This window comes from Zea mays, chromosome 3 (assembly GCF_902167145.1).
Source record: "Zea mays cultivar B73 chromosome 3, Zm-B73-REFERENCE-NAM-5.0, whole genome shotgun sequence".
Classification (NCBI taxonomy): Eukaryota; Viridiplantae; Streptophyta; class Magnoliopsida; order Poales; family Poaceae; genus Zea; species Zea mays.
Genome location: NC_050098.1, coordinates 136,395,211 through 136,410,431, shown reverse-complemented (window position 1 = coordinate 136,410,431; position 15,221 = coordinate 136,395,211). Strand labels below are relative to the sequence as shown.

General features: G+C 38.4%; 2 long non-coding RNA genes across 3 annotated transcripts; both read left to right on the top strand.

Annotated features, from left to right (window-relative positions):
* The first annotated feature begins 10,145 nt into the window (after positions 1 to 10,145).
* LOC103650595 (uncharacterized) lies at positions 10,146 to 11,567 on the top strand. The gene is made up of 3 exons (XR_564260.2): positions 10,146 to 10,239; positions 11,215 to 11,409; positions 11,497 to 11,567. It is a non-coding gene; the product is annotated as an uncharacterized lncRNA (long non-coding RNA).
* Positions 11,568 to 13,385: 1,818 nt separating this feature from the next.
* Positions 13,386 to 14,694, top strand: LOC103650594 (uncharacterized). 2 transcript variants are annotated; one of them, XR_564259.3, is made up of 4 exons: positions 13,386 to 13,531; positions 13,639 to 13,717; positions 14,069 to 14,137; positions 14,472 to 14,694. It is a non-coding gene; the product is annotated as an uncharacterized lncRNA (long non-coding RNA). The 2 variants fall into 2 exon arrangements; XR_002268415.2 differs by lacking the exon at positions 14,069 to 14,137 and having other exon boundaries at positions 13,387 to 13,531; positions 14,472 to 14,690.
* Positions 14,695 to 15,221: the final 527 nt, after the last annotated feature.

The window sequence follows — 15,221 nt, the reverse complement described above, 5'->3', positions numbered from 1 at the left end:
CATCCTCATACCTATTATGGGTGCAAAATTCATCCAATACCATCTCTAATCGAATTTTGGGTCCCCGTTAGATCCCCATCCTCGATTGAGATAGCTAGGTATTAGCAACCAGCACCTTGTAGGCAAGCCGCTAGAGTGCCACCACCCCACTAGTATGCTAGTGTTACTAAAATTTCATACACATGCAAAAGGTTTTGTATCACAGAAAGTATAAACATGGTCCATCAAAGTAACCTTAGTATGTTACAATTTGTATAATAACAACGACATGTTTAATAAATCAATCAAAAGTACATAATATAGCAACAAGCAAGCGTGTATCTCTCAACTTCACATTGTTGTAGCCTTGCAGCAAGCTAGCATCTTGACATCTTCCAATCTCCCTTGTGGCGGTGCCCAAAATTCCAAGTTCCAACTCATTATCACAGTTATAAGTCCCTGTTTGAAAGCATAAAAAAATTGATTTAATTTTCTAAAATGTGCATTTTTAGATGTAACATATGAACAAGAGATCACCTCAACTCCTTGTATCTCTTGAAGACAATCCCAAAAGCTTTCCTTGCTAACATTAGCATCATATACAGAAAATTAAAAGCAATTAAAATGGATATTGCACATTCAACAGTAATAGAAATTCTCCAATGTACTGTAACAGAAATATGGAAACAAGTTGTACAGATATATACCTTTATCATTGTTTTTATCCAGTCTTGTGAGCACATTAAAGCCTCTAAAATCTCAGGAGTTAGTCTGCTACAATGTCTACTGAGAATTCTCCTACAAGTGATAAACACACATTCAGATGCAACTGTGTTGACTGGAATAACAAATATGTCATAGGCAATCTTTCTCAATATAGGATAATGTGTCCCTGCTAGGGATGAAAACGGTTTCGGAATTTTTCGGTATTCCGGAAACCGATTTCGAAATTTTTCGGTCGGATTTATCGGTAACGGTATTTTTCGAAAACGGAATCGGTTTTCGGAATTTTCTATCGGAATCGGCGTGGTGTTTTACCAACCGTTTCCTTCGGTTACCGGTTTTTGTCGGAAATTACCGGATTTGTGTCTCGGAATTTTTCGGAATTGTGTCTCGGAATTTTTCGGAATTATGTCCCGGAATTTTTTGGAATTTTCCAGCATGTGATTTTTTGCATCGCCTATATGTCTCTAGATAAGGATTACTTATTTTTGTATTTTTGGACACCTTTAGATTTTTTTTGGATAGATGGTGTTGGAAGACAGTTGAGATTAAGGATTTGGTATTTTCCACACACTAGGTTTTAGGGTTTTCCTGTGAGGTTGTGAAAAACTCTTTATGTGAGGAAAAAATATTTCATAAGTAAGCATGCCATGTCAGCTAGATCGAGTGGATATTGTGAATTATGAACTTTGAGTCTATGAACTTGTGATCTTTATGAACTTGTTATACTGTGAACTTGTTATCTTTGTACACTTTTTATATTATAAATTTGTGATCCTTGTGAACTTTTTATATTGTGAACTTGTTATATCATGAATTGTGAACTTGTGGTCTTTGTGATCTTTTGTCAACTTTGTTGTATTATGAAGTTTGATATATTTACCGATTGTATTTTAGATTCCGACCGTTACCGGTGTATTTTCCGCACCAAACTTTCGTTTCCGATGTTTCCGAAATACTGATATCGTTTCCGTTTCCGGAGTTACCGTTTTCGATTTTGTTTCCGATAAAAAATATGAAAACGGTAATGGTTTTAGTGTTTACCGACTGTTTCCGACCGTTTTCATCCCTAGTCCCTGCCACCTTCCACCAATCTAAGATCTTAAAGTTCTCTGCTAAAAATGAACCAAATCATCCTCCAAGTATCTATCAAGCTCATTTTTAAAATCAACATAATATGGTTCAAGAATCACCTCATGATAATGTTTCTCAAATTCCAAGAGTCATCGATGAAATGGTGTGAGTGACAGACATGTATCCTCTTTTTTGGTTGTCAGACGTCCACATTTGTCGTAATAGCAACTCTTGACTTGCTTGCATCCATGTAGTCTAAGGCTCTTTTCTTTTCTTGCACATATGCATCCATAATGTCCTTCCTACAATTTCATCAACAATTTACAACAATGCAAATGCCAAATAATAGTCAAATGCCAAATAATAGTCAGATACATATAATAATACTACAAAGTAATGCAATTATTACCTAATAGTGTTTTTGGTAACCATCTTAAATAATGGCTAAAGCACACTCACAAGCCGACGGAAGCCAATATGTTCAACAATGCATAAAGGATACTTGTGCAAAGTAATCATGGCAACAAGCTCCTTTCTAACAACTTCAGGATTAAAAGTGTAGCTCTCCATAGATACTTTCCCTCCATATTGTGAACTAAACCTCAAAGATGATTGTGCTAATGTCTTGCTCTATCCTATGGCTAGCTTTATCTTCCGCAATACACATATCTTCAAATGATCATGAAGATGCTTTGTTCCATGAGTACTTTTACCGGCAAGCTTTTTATGACAATAATTGGATTGGGCCTTCACTTTGCCTTAACTTAACTTGACTCTCTTGACAGCAGATGTAAGATTTCTCTTCGACCCTACATCCATTTATTCAATCTCATCACCATCACCATCAATTTGGATTGGATGTGAATCATTCACTGATTTTGGCCCCAATTTATTATCAGATTCAGTTTGCTTGCCTCCCCCAAATCCAGCCTTGTGACAGACAAATAAAATTTAATCTTCATAGATAAACAACATAAAGATGTGAAATAACTGAAATAACAATTTAGTACTACATTGGGAAAAACTATATTAGATACACATACTAAAACACACAATATGCTCGATACAAACATTGATGCAAATAGTTACAAACACATATTGAAATATAGAATATGAACGATATAGAACACACTAACATAAAAACTAATTTCTTATATAAATTATAAAAAACAATAAGAAAATATATCAAAGTAAAGTACAAATATCAATAAAGAAAAATATAAGAGGGTTTGCAACCTTTAGAATCAAACCCTAGTGATTTTAATACAAGGACACCACTGGTGGTAGATGAATCTAGAGTAAACGCCTTCGCTCTTGCATTTGAAGGGTGGCATGTCTTCTTGTCCTTGGCTCTACCAGCACCTGCAGTTGGAGTTGTTGTCTGGTGGTTGGCTGGTGACTTGGAGTTGGTGTTGGTCACACCGATCGCCGATGATGGAGCAATTAGTCCTGACACTTGCTTGTCAGCGTTCCTTCATGGGTTAGTAAATCAAAAGCATCAGATGTGGGTTAGTGAATAAAAAAGCGCATCACAAGGCATCTAGATTTCAGACATTGGTAAGCACTCATCCATGATCGATCCATCAAAAGAGAAATCAGGAATAATAGGAGAAATGTAGTATCTCGTTCTCACTGCTCACCTTCCTTAATCGCCATCAGAATTCATTGACGCCTGAGAATCCATGGTCGTCGTCGCCCTAGGCTCCTGGCACCTTTGCACCATCATTCAAGCCAAATGTGAAGTTTTCTTGTTTGGTTTAGAAATACTGAATCTATGAAGGTGAAACATGTTCAAGCCTTTGATGACTCTTTACTGGTGGTACAACAAGTCATTGCTATATTTCAATGTTTTGGAGGATCACCTAATGCATATGATAACTGCCTTAACATCATCATCACATATTTTGCCAAAATACTAGAGTTAGCATATTCTAGGGCATGAGGATAGTAAAGTTGACATGTTGGGTCAACAAGCGTCTGACTAGAATGTTGGCGATCATCATTTTCATATTAAGGGAAGGCCCATGCAAAAAAGACTTAGTTGTTATTGGTCTGCCAAAACCGTCCTAATCGGTTTATGAAACTTGCGAAATCATCTCTTCTACTTGTGTTGTAGATTCACAAGATGAACCAACCAAACAGTTCTGGAGGCCAGACAATCCAATTTTCATGGGGCAGGTGTTGAATCGACTCAGTTTTTTCTCATATGTTCAGAGCCAACTTGGATGATGGGAGGTTACCCATTATGAATCCAAGTGATGAAGTTGATAAAAGTATCTGATAAATGACAAACAATTATACTTTGGTTAGTGATGATTTGTATTGAGTTTCAGCTGAATGCTTTCTATTGAGAAGCATGAATTTGTGATGTTGACGTTTACTTGAACCTTGCCACTATAATACATGTGGTTGTCAAGTCATTGGTTTTTGGACATCCACTTAATCTATTTTAACAAGATGCTAATTTGAACTTGTCGGGGGATTGAATTTATCAGGTCAAATTTTAGAACCAAAAGAATATTCATGGTTGTTGGCAAATTGGTCACATTTGATGGAGGAAGGTGAGGACATGACCTTAGATAAATTCAAGGCAGCAAACAGAAGGCATTACTGATATTCTTAAGAGGACCATAAACAATAAGTAGTTTTTTTGTCTTTGAAGATTATTGATTGTACGTAAGCTTTACTTAAAAAAAATAGGACAACATACGTTGATAACCAAAATTGTCCAAAGTTCATAATGAGCTCTGCCACCGTGTTTCCATCAGACGATTAGAAAACATATTTGGATCATCATATTTAAACCCTAGACAAAGGAAACAACTTTTCAGGGACAGTAGGCTATATTTGGCAGTTTTTCAACTTCCTCGAATGAAAAATAAATAAATTGCACCGTTGTGTTCGTTCCTCTCATCTAGCTAATAAAAAAATTATATGAATCGCTTTCTCTTGCGAGTGTTTAAATGTAATAGATCTAATAGTTACCTGCTAAAATTCGTTGAGGACATTCAAACAGTCTAACTAATAGTTCAACTATTAGCTGTTTTTAGCAAATTAGGTAATAGTTAACAAACTAATTCTAGTAGCAATTTTTTAGTCAACTAACTATTAAATCTAATATATTTAAATATCCATCTGGATGAATTAATTACTATTTCCACAATGTTTTATGCTGTAGACCCGTATATACCAGGTAGAGGGAGAACTGGCCAAACCGTTTTTAAGGAAGTTGTATTTTGAAAGGATTTTCGAACTTTTTTGGAATAAGATCAACCCCTCCTTATATGAATACAAGGGGCACGACCTATTGAGTTGCTTCACACACACAATCAAAATAGATACAATTTGTTTTTATATATGGATGAACTTTAAGCGGCTTTTAGTCGATTGCATCAAATGCTTTTTAGCTTTTTAATAGCTCACATCATACAATAACTTTTTCACAGTTCACAGCTCATAGCAGTTTTTTTTATAGCCACAGCCCAACTAAATAGAGGCTAAGTAATGCTGAGCAGGAAACTTTATTGTTAAAAATTAGATTATATTACTTGCAAAAGAGAAACCAGCGGAGGCCTAGTCCCTCGCTCGGACGTACATAGGTCCACCCTGCTAGCCGACCTAGAGAAACTAACGATGTCTTTGCCCTGCTCACGGGTTTCTCATGGACGAGAGTTTTGATAGTTTCTTTGCTGATTTATCCCGTTCCGCATCACATAACCACGATTGATTATTATTTGGTGGTTTGCTAGTAAACCTAGGGTGTGTTTGGTTTGACTTTTGGCTTTGGCTTTGGCTTTTGCCCCCCTAAAAGCCAAAAGCCAAACCAAAGGGCTGGATGCAGAAAGCAGTTTTTTCTAAAAGCTGACTTTCTCGCAGTGCAAAACTGAAAGCACCCTTGGACCTGCTTTTAGTGGCTTTTGGATGAAACTGTGAAAACATATATTTAAGAACTTTTAACGGCTTTTAGTGGTTTCCACCAAACGATTTTTAGCTTTTTAACAGCTCACAGCCCACAGCAGCTTTTTCCACAGCTCACAGCCCACAGTAGCTTTTTTCACAGTCACAGCCCAACCAAACAGACCCCTAGTCATTCTTTGTTGTGAAAGAGTGTTGGTTAACTGCTGCATTATTCGGTCCGTAATAATCTCGGTAATAATCTAGATGATTTAGTCTTAGGGGATGTTTAGGCCTGCAAATGGGGTGAGTGTAAATGGGTATTTTAAGTGGGTTTAAGAAATGGTTTTGTTTTGGTGGGTTGTGATGGTTTTAATTATTAACGGGTTGGATTGGGTGGGTTTATTTTATATTGCGGGTCAAAATGATTGATATCCATGGTTATAGATGAATTTGTATAAGTATGAGTTTCCATGGGTATTCACCAATCAGACTACCACCCTAATCAGTACCATTTTATTTCAGGTTTAGAGAAGTCTTTAATTTCTTTAGTCACACACAGCACACTATACTATACCATTTTATCAGTACCATTTTATTTGAAAATGTGACCAACTATAAAGTTGCAGAACTTTTTGAGATCTACAAATTCTATTTTAATAGTTTCTACATCTGAGACCGTTTACAAAATTTGAATTTTAAATTTGAAAACTTCACACGAATTTTTCAATGATAAGATGATTTCAAATAAAAAAGTTGACAATTACAAAGTTTCATTACATTTCAAGACCTACAACTTTTATTTTGGTGGTTTTTCCATCCGAGGTAGTTTGAAAAATTCAAACATAGTTTTGCATGACAAGATGATTTCAAACCAAAACATTGTCAACTACAAAGTTTCATAACTCTTCAATACCTACAACTTTCATGTTGGCGGTTTTTTCTTTCGATGTTGTTTTCAAAATTCAAATTTTAAATTTTTTAAATTCAGACATAGTTTTCGTTGACAATATGACTTCAAATGAAAAAGTTGTCAACTATAAACTTCTATAACTTTTCAAGATCTACAAAGTTTATTTTGGTTGTTTGATCATTTGTTCATCTCACATGATAGTTCTAACAATATGCACAAATTCTATACATATCTCTCGTAGTTCCATAAACTATGAGAGAGATATAGGTTTTATGAATAAATTTATTTTTAGTTTATTATATGAAGAAATGTTCAAAATATAAAATGTACATCATGATGAGTTATACAAATTTGTAGTTGAAAACTTTTTCATTTGAATTAATTTACTGCTTTACAATGTGATTTTTAAATTGTCTTTGCCTAGTGTTGGAAAAAAGCACTCGGCAAAGAGCTCTTTGCCGAGTGTTATATTTGTGACACTCGGCAAGGAAGCTCTTTGTCGAGTGTCAAAAAAAACACTCGGCAAAGAGGTTCTTCGCCGAGTGTTTTATTTTACCGATAGTTTTTTGTGTGGCACTCGACAAAGAGCTTCTTTGTCGAGTGCCCGAAAAAAAAACACTCGACAAAGTATTTGGTACTCGGCAAAGAGAGAAATTCCGGTAGTGTCTGCCTTGTCGGCTCTCTACAGGCTGTACAACTACTAATGCTAATACAGGCTGAACACATGATAATTAGGCCACAGCACCACCACATGCCATTCAGTTATTTTACCCTAAGTCTTCTACTTCACATTTAGCAAAGGCTTTTTTTATGTATCTCCTTGTTAATTGAATTGTTAACTTTGTTTATTTTTCTTTTAAACATAGATGGATTAAGGATCTTTAACAGATGTTTTTTGTTATTCTCTCGAGATCTAAATGTTCATTGACTAAATTTATCACTGTGTATGCAACTATGTTTTTGTATGTCACTGAAATTATCTATAAAATTATCACTGTGTATCAGTGTATGTAGTTGGCTTGATGTGAGACAATAAGCTAAACCCACGGGTTTTTCATGGGTTTCCACCCAATTACGGGTTGGTTTGGGATCAATAATGTTATTGGATGGGTTAGGTTTAACTTCCTTCTAGTATTTTTGGTTGGGTGTGGGATGGATATCAAAGTAATTAGATTTGGGTATGGGTGGGAGTTGATTGGATTTTTTGCCATTAGCAGGCCTAGGATGTTTGTTTGAGATTATAATATATCTAGATTAGATAATTCAACAAATTTTAAACTAACATTTAGTTTAAAATTTGTTAGATTATTTAATCTGGGCAGATTATAATCATAAACAAACACGCCCTTAGTTATAGTGTACCAATTTTTATGTCAACACTTATGATTTCTTTTTTCTAAACAGAGTTTTGTGTTTACTTAGCTTATTATAAAACCACAGTATGGTGATACAATTGTGAAAGACTGCATCAGACTGTCTTCGTGATACAATTGTGAAAGACTGCATCAGACTGTCTTCAATGGTTCCTTTAGATCCCATGTTTTTTACCACCCTCTAAATCCACCCGCATAACCATATTCCTAATATATTTTAAATTAGTTTTTTTACATATGTATTTATTATAGTCGTACATCAACAGGAAACAAGGACCACTTGCATGATGAATACATTTAATTTAGAAATAGTCGTGTTCATACAGATACCCATCACCAGGCTGACATGTGTGTACTCAACCCACAATATACGCTGGTGCATGATTGTGTCATGGTATCACATATTCACATCAGCATATATACGTAATATATAAGATGCCATGAGAGACCGGTGGGACCATGCATGTGATCCCGTATTTAATTGTGAGCATCTGAAATCCTAATTAATGCTTGGCATGGCATGCATGCTTGGAAGTTATAATGTGCAAATATACATGTATGTGAAGTTCGATAGGTAGCTCTTGCAGAATTATTCTATGTGGAAAATGATTGCTAAACAAAAATCATGTACTAATTTGATACTTGATTTTCCATTAGCACTTACGTAAAGGAGATCAAGGGTATACTGATAGCTGAACAAGGGCAAGAATTATTTGTACATCAGTTGTTGCATTAGAGCATAGCAGAAAACACTATCACATAATTCATGAGGCAATTATTATTTTTATTAACGGAGATGACATGACTATATATATGGCCGATATACTATATATATATATATATATATATATATATATATATATATATATATATATATATAGTTTATGTATTAGGAGCCCTGGTCTCTCTTTAGTTGTAGAAAGCCCTGACCGCTTACTCGTCAGTCGTCATCCAATATTGTCAGTAAACCTTTTACACTTTGTTGTACATAAGTTTATGCTTATTTCGTCATAACATCATCATATAAAACCGTCTACTCTATCCAACCTTTCCCAATGGCTGCTGTGTGCGAGATAACTAGGGTTTCAGCGTCGGCGGTTGCACGAGACATGAGCATGGATGCAGATGTGGGCGACCATGGCACCGACCGCCTCATCGGCTTTGCCTCCACCCACGCCGCCGCCGCCGAGCCGGCCACTCCCTGATCCAAACCACAACCCCGCCCAGATCCAGATCCACCCAGCTCAGTGCAGCCGCTGCTATCGGATCTCACAGCAGAATATTGGCCCTCGATGGAGCTTGCCGCGACCAACGCGATGTACGGGCTTCCGAGCCCGCCGCCCCCAGTGGTGTTGGTGATGTCGTGCCCTCGCCACCTCTGGGTATGGCGATCGTGTAGGGACAGGCGCTGGCGGAGCTCGCCTAGTGCTGCCGCGAGCTGGAGGAGGGGCGGCACACCAGCGGGGGGCGACATGGCGGCTGAAGCGCGTGGAGCAGCAGCTGTAGATGGAGCGCGAGATGCGGCGGTGTGAGGTGGAGAAGAACGGGGACCGGACCGGAGCTCTTCAACGAAACTGATGGGGCAACTCCATCCGTCCACATGCGTGATGGCTGGGGTCGCTAGCTGCTGATTACTGTCCATGATGGTTAAAAGTGAGAACACATCTTAATCAACACCTCGAATCACCGGCCCACCCTCTTGATGGAAGAGTTACCGATTTGGTAGTTATTATCTCAAAATAGTTCACTGTTTCTAGCGCAATCTAGTTTTGTGAGAACACATCTTAATCCATTCGTTTATTAGGATATCCATTTTGGTTTAATTTGATCGATTCTTGAACATAATGTTTCTTCTGTTGTATCATGATGTTCAGCCATATACCATGTTCATTGTTCTTACCATTTGGCTTTCATTTTCATCACTGTCCATTATATTGGTATCATGAAATCTCTATAAAACATATTAGCTCATTTGGATTAGAACTAGAACACTAGAATTTTTTCTGTCCAGATTCTTAAAATTCATAGGATCAACCTTAGCTTAGTCGCTTATTTATCTTCTATAGTTTGTCCATACATTTTTGTTAGAGAGGATATCAATATATCTGAGGAGTGACTGTGTGTCTATAATATTTGAATCCCTAGTTAAAGTATCGATGGATTTATGATTGAAATCTGTGCATTTTTTATTTAGGTCGTTCTGTGAGCAACTCTTGGTATAATTGGTTGCAATGGCGATATCACAAGCTCTTCATGGATATGTGACGATGGTTCGGGTTACAGGTACCTCATGGATCACTTTTTATGCACTACGCAAGCACTCTATTTTTGTAAACTCACTGCCTTGCGGAGTTACATAGCTTGGTCTCCTTGTTTTTTAATCTTTTATAAAGCATTGCCTTTCCATCCATCCACTATTTGTTCTTGAAATATATGAACTTCTGATTGTATCCATGTTTACTACGAGGTGGATGTTGCCTCTATAATATGTTATGTTTCCTTTTATTATAGAAGTACCTTTAAGCAATGTTCGTGACTAAATGGATCTTTTTTCAGTTTTTCCATTTCACCCCGTTCGTTGCAGCTATTGCTACAGTACTTTTAGAGAGAAGAAAATTGCAGTCGCAGTTGCAGTAAGTGCAGCCAAACAACGTTTGTGTGAGGTGTCAGATGCTTTGAAAGAGTCATGGCTTAGCTTATATCCTTGACCAGTACAATAGGCCATAAATATATATCCAGTGGTTCCTTTCTTATTCCATTGTCCGAGTACTGAACTTGTGACCATTATCTAATGTATGCCAGAACCAATAAGAATGATTGCTGGGACATGAGGGATAAATTCAGTTATTTGATAAGCCACTAAAGCATGTTTTATTGCATTACCTTGTTTGCTTCTACTAGATAGCATTTCACATGTGCACATTTTGTTTCCCTTCCTACTTTGTCTTGCCATTTTGTATGTAATTTGATGAAATATTGAAATATAACAGCAGACCTTCGGTTTCTATATCAAGTGGTTGTATGACATATATAATAATAGTATTTATGCAATCTGGTTCCTCTCTTTTGATGCATGACACATGATCACCTTTGAGACAAAAATGCATACATAGTTGTATAGTTTACTCCCATACATTTTTTTCCTGAGCAAGAGACTAGACATTATGAAGCTATAGTAACTTCACAATTTGCATTAGTGCTAGTAGCTGGAACACGGGGCATATAATGGTGTTGTCTAATCTTCTGAAAACTTTGTAGGTCTTCCCGTTACTCATCAAGAAGTTTTCACACGAAGAGCAAGCAAATTTAGTATGGCAGTTCTTATGTAGCATCCCTGTAAACATGATGGCAAAATTTCTTCCATGGATTTCTGCTTCTGTTTCTACAGATGAGAATCAAGATATTCTTGATTGCCTAAGTAAAATAGTTCCTGAAGAAAAACTCCTCCAAGAGGTCCTCATGATTATGGCATCATACATCTTAACTTCCCATTTGTAAAGTTATTGGCATATTTCACTTCAGTTTTTTTACTTTGTGAAGGTTGTTTTCACGTGGTTTGGAGGGAAATCAGAAAGCAGTTCTACATGTGAGTCTAGCTCTGGTCAATGTGACGTTTTTTTGCTACAGTGGTGTTATGGTAAAACAGAGTTTTGTGTGTATGTACCAACAGCTAAAATGTAAATACGATATTATCATAGTTGAGTACAGGAATAATTATCTCTTATATCTTATTGCAAAATCTAAAACAGTTCTCCTGTAGATGGTTAGCTTGTATTTTACGCTACAATTACCTCAGATCACTTGTTGTATCTTACACCAATTTACGAAATTTCTTGATGCGTTTTATGACAACCTCATGCGCTGAGAGATACATTCGGTCTACATTCGTTATTATGAAACAGATGGACGATTTACGCTAAAATTCATACTCATTTACGTTGTTTTGGTTCACGATTTACGCTGAAATCCATTCGAGCCAGAACCCGCGCTCAATCGGCCGCACGCGATTTTCACGCCGTAATTCAGGCCTCATTTGCTGTTACGAAACAGGTATACGATTTACGCTAAATTATGTACTCATTTACGCTGTTTTAGCTCACGTTTTACGCTAAAATCTATTTGAGCCAAAACCCGCGCACGATCGGACGCACGCGATTATTACGCCGTAATTTCGGGACCCATTTGCGGTTACGAAACAGATATACGATTTACGCTAAATTTCGTACTCATTTCCGCTATTTTGGTTCATGTTTTACGCTAAAATCTGTCTGAGTCAGAACCCGATCACGATGGGACGCGCGAGATTTTTACGCCGTAATTTTCAGACCGCATTCGCCGTTTCAAAACAGATATACGATTTACGCTAAAATTCGTAATCATTTACGCTGTTTTTGTTCACGTTTTACGCTAAAATCTGTCCAAGTCAGAACCCGTGCCCGATGGGACGCACGCTGGTACGGAACGTGGCTATACCTGACTGGGGCTTCCTGGTACTAATGGAAGCCCAGGACTTCCATTATATATATATATATAGGGAAGAGGTAATGGAAGCCCTGGGCTTCCGTTAGTGGGCGAAGCCCTAGCCAGGGAGACCGAACGGGTCGCGTTCGGCCCACTGGACGCCAGCCTGCGCCATTTATGCAAAGGATAACCACGTTTTCCGGCTTGCACGCAACATGCAATTACACAACCATAAATATGTGTACAAATGAGCATAACTCATGCATAAATGGAATCTTTGCATGCCAGAAATCGCGCGCACGAATATTGGATGACGACTGACGAGTAAGCGGTCAGGGCTTTCTACAACTAAAGAGAGCCCAGGGCTCCTAATACATAAACTATATATATATATATAGTATTAGGAGCCCTGGGCTTCCAGCAATGCATGGAGCCCCTGCCACCTACCGACCGGGCCGACCAACAAGGTGTGCGACCGCACCAGACCATTTTTGGTTTACTGTCCCCGACTGCTTACGCCAAATTAACATATGAGTTATGATGATGTGTGTTGCCATTTATACAAATATAGTTTGTGCACGATTTAGCTTTCTGGGCCTACGAGAACTTTTATTTGATGGCCCATTTTACCCACGCATTTCTTTACCCTAACTGCTCCCATCTTTATCTCCCAAAGGCACGTAGCCGCCGCCAGTTTCTTCTTCCCCCATCTTCATCTTCCTCGCAGCGCCGGTGCTACATCTCCAGACTGCCCCTGCTCCGTGCGGACCCACTCTCCAGCGCGACTGCACGGCTGTTGTTCCAGCGGGTGGAGATGGCGGCGGTCAACCTCCTCGCTGAGTCTGCCGCGGTGCGCTTGAGGGCACCGGCGCCGCCGGGCGCGGGGGAGGAGCTTGCGGCCAGGCTCACGGAGTGCGGGTTCCCCGCCACGGCGCGCCGAGGCGGAGCGGTCGCGGGGCTAGGGAGAGCGCGCGCAAGTGGAGGGAGATGGCGGCCAGGAAGGAGGAACTCCTACTGCGGAGCCGGGGCCGAGTCGCGTGGACGATCGTCGCGCTTTGCTGCGGCTCGCATGCGTCCCACATCCTGCACTCGCTCGGTATCCATGTCGGCCACGGTGAGTTACCACGAGACATTCATATCGTGATCTGATTTTCTGGAATAACAGAGTGATGTTTAATATTGGCGTGAAGGGCCCCTCTGATCAGTCTACCTATGGTTCAGGAACGTTTTTTGGATCTGTTGCATAATCCTTATGTGAAATGTGGCATTGCTACAACTGCTTTGTTTGGGCTTGGAAGAGGTATAATCGGCTCCCAATGTTTCCTTATATTGTGCATTAGTGTACCGTTTGCAGTTTACATGTTGTTTTGTTCAGTGGTGTGCCGATGGATAGCCACTGTTGTATATTTTTTTTAATGTTCAATCAATTTCTAAGAATTGGAGTTGGCGACTTTGAGCAGTGACATCTATTGGGAAAAACGTTAGATTTTATTTTAAAGGATGGGATAAAGATAAATATGTGAAACATACTAACTCTAATGTCAACTTCTTTACTTTTGATCCATGGATAAACGATGTTTGGAACCAAATCAGGATTTTGTGCAGGTATCATCAGCTCAATACCATCATCATTCTTGATTTTTTTGTCCAGGGATTAACAGACTTGTCCTGAAGGGCATCGAGCAAACTGGCTCATCAGTTATGTAATGAAGTGATGCAAGTAAGGGTGTGCAAGTGTGCCTTCAACTAATAACAGAAAAGAAGAAAAGAAAATAGAGAATTGAACAACTTCAGGAGTACTTTAGAACAATGTACAATAAAGTATGGTTGCTTCTATATTAATTGTAGGCTAATGTTTTCTATTAATTTACAATGATATTTTTAGGAAAATACAGTAGCGAGAACTCTGTTGTGGCATAAAACTACCTCTGTTGCTCTGTCTCTAAAAGAATACCCTTTTGGCTTATTCAGATGTATAGCCAGAGTGACATTATTTTGGGGACAGGTTGTATATTTTTATATATAATGGTACTTAATTTAATCTTTATTCCCAGGTCACGGAGGCTGACATTGAAGAATTTGAAGCTAAATATAGAGGGTCAGATTCTGAGAAAACGGACTTGAAGGAACTCTACACAAAATATAAGGGCAACATGAACAGGAATAATTATCTCTTATATCATATTGTAAAATCTGAAACAGTTCTCATGTAGATGGTTAGCTTGCATTTTACGCTACAATTACCTCAGATCACTTCTTGTTGTATCTTACACCAATTTACGAAATTTCTTGATGTGTTTTATGATAACCTCATGCGCTGAGAGATACATTCGGTCTACATTCGTTATTATGAAACAGATGGACGATTTACGCTAAAATTCATACTCATTTACGTTGTTTTGGTTCACGATTTACGCTTAAATCCGTCCGAGCCAGAACCCGCGCATGACCGGTGGCGCATGATTTTCGCGCCGTAAATTACCTACGAAACAGGCATACGATTTACGCTAAATTGTGTACTCATTTACGCTGTTTTAGCTCACATTTTACGCTAAAATATATTTGAGCCAAAACCCGCGTACGATCGGACGCACGCGATTATTATGCCGTAATTTCGGGACCCATTTACGGTTACGAAACAGATATACGATATACGCTAAATTTCGTACTCATTTACGCTGTTTTGGTTCATGTTTTACGCTATCATGTTACACAGCGTTATGCAGTCGTAAACGGTGTGCACATGGTAATATTCGTTCCCGTGATTCGTGGCAAAAAAGATTCCTTCTATGCATGATTTACGC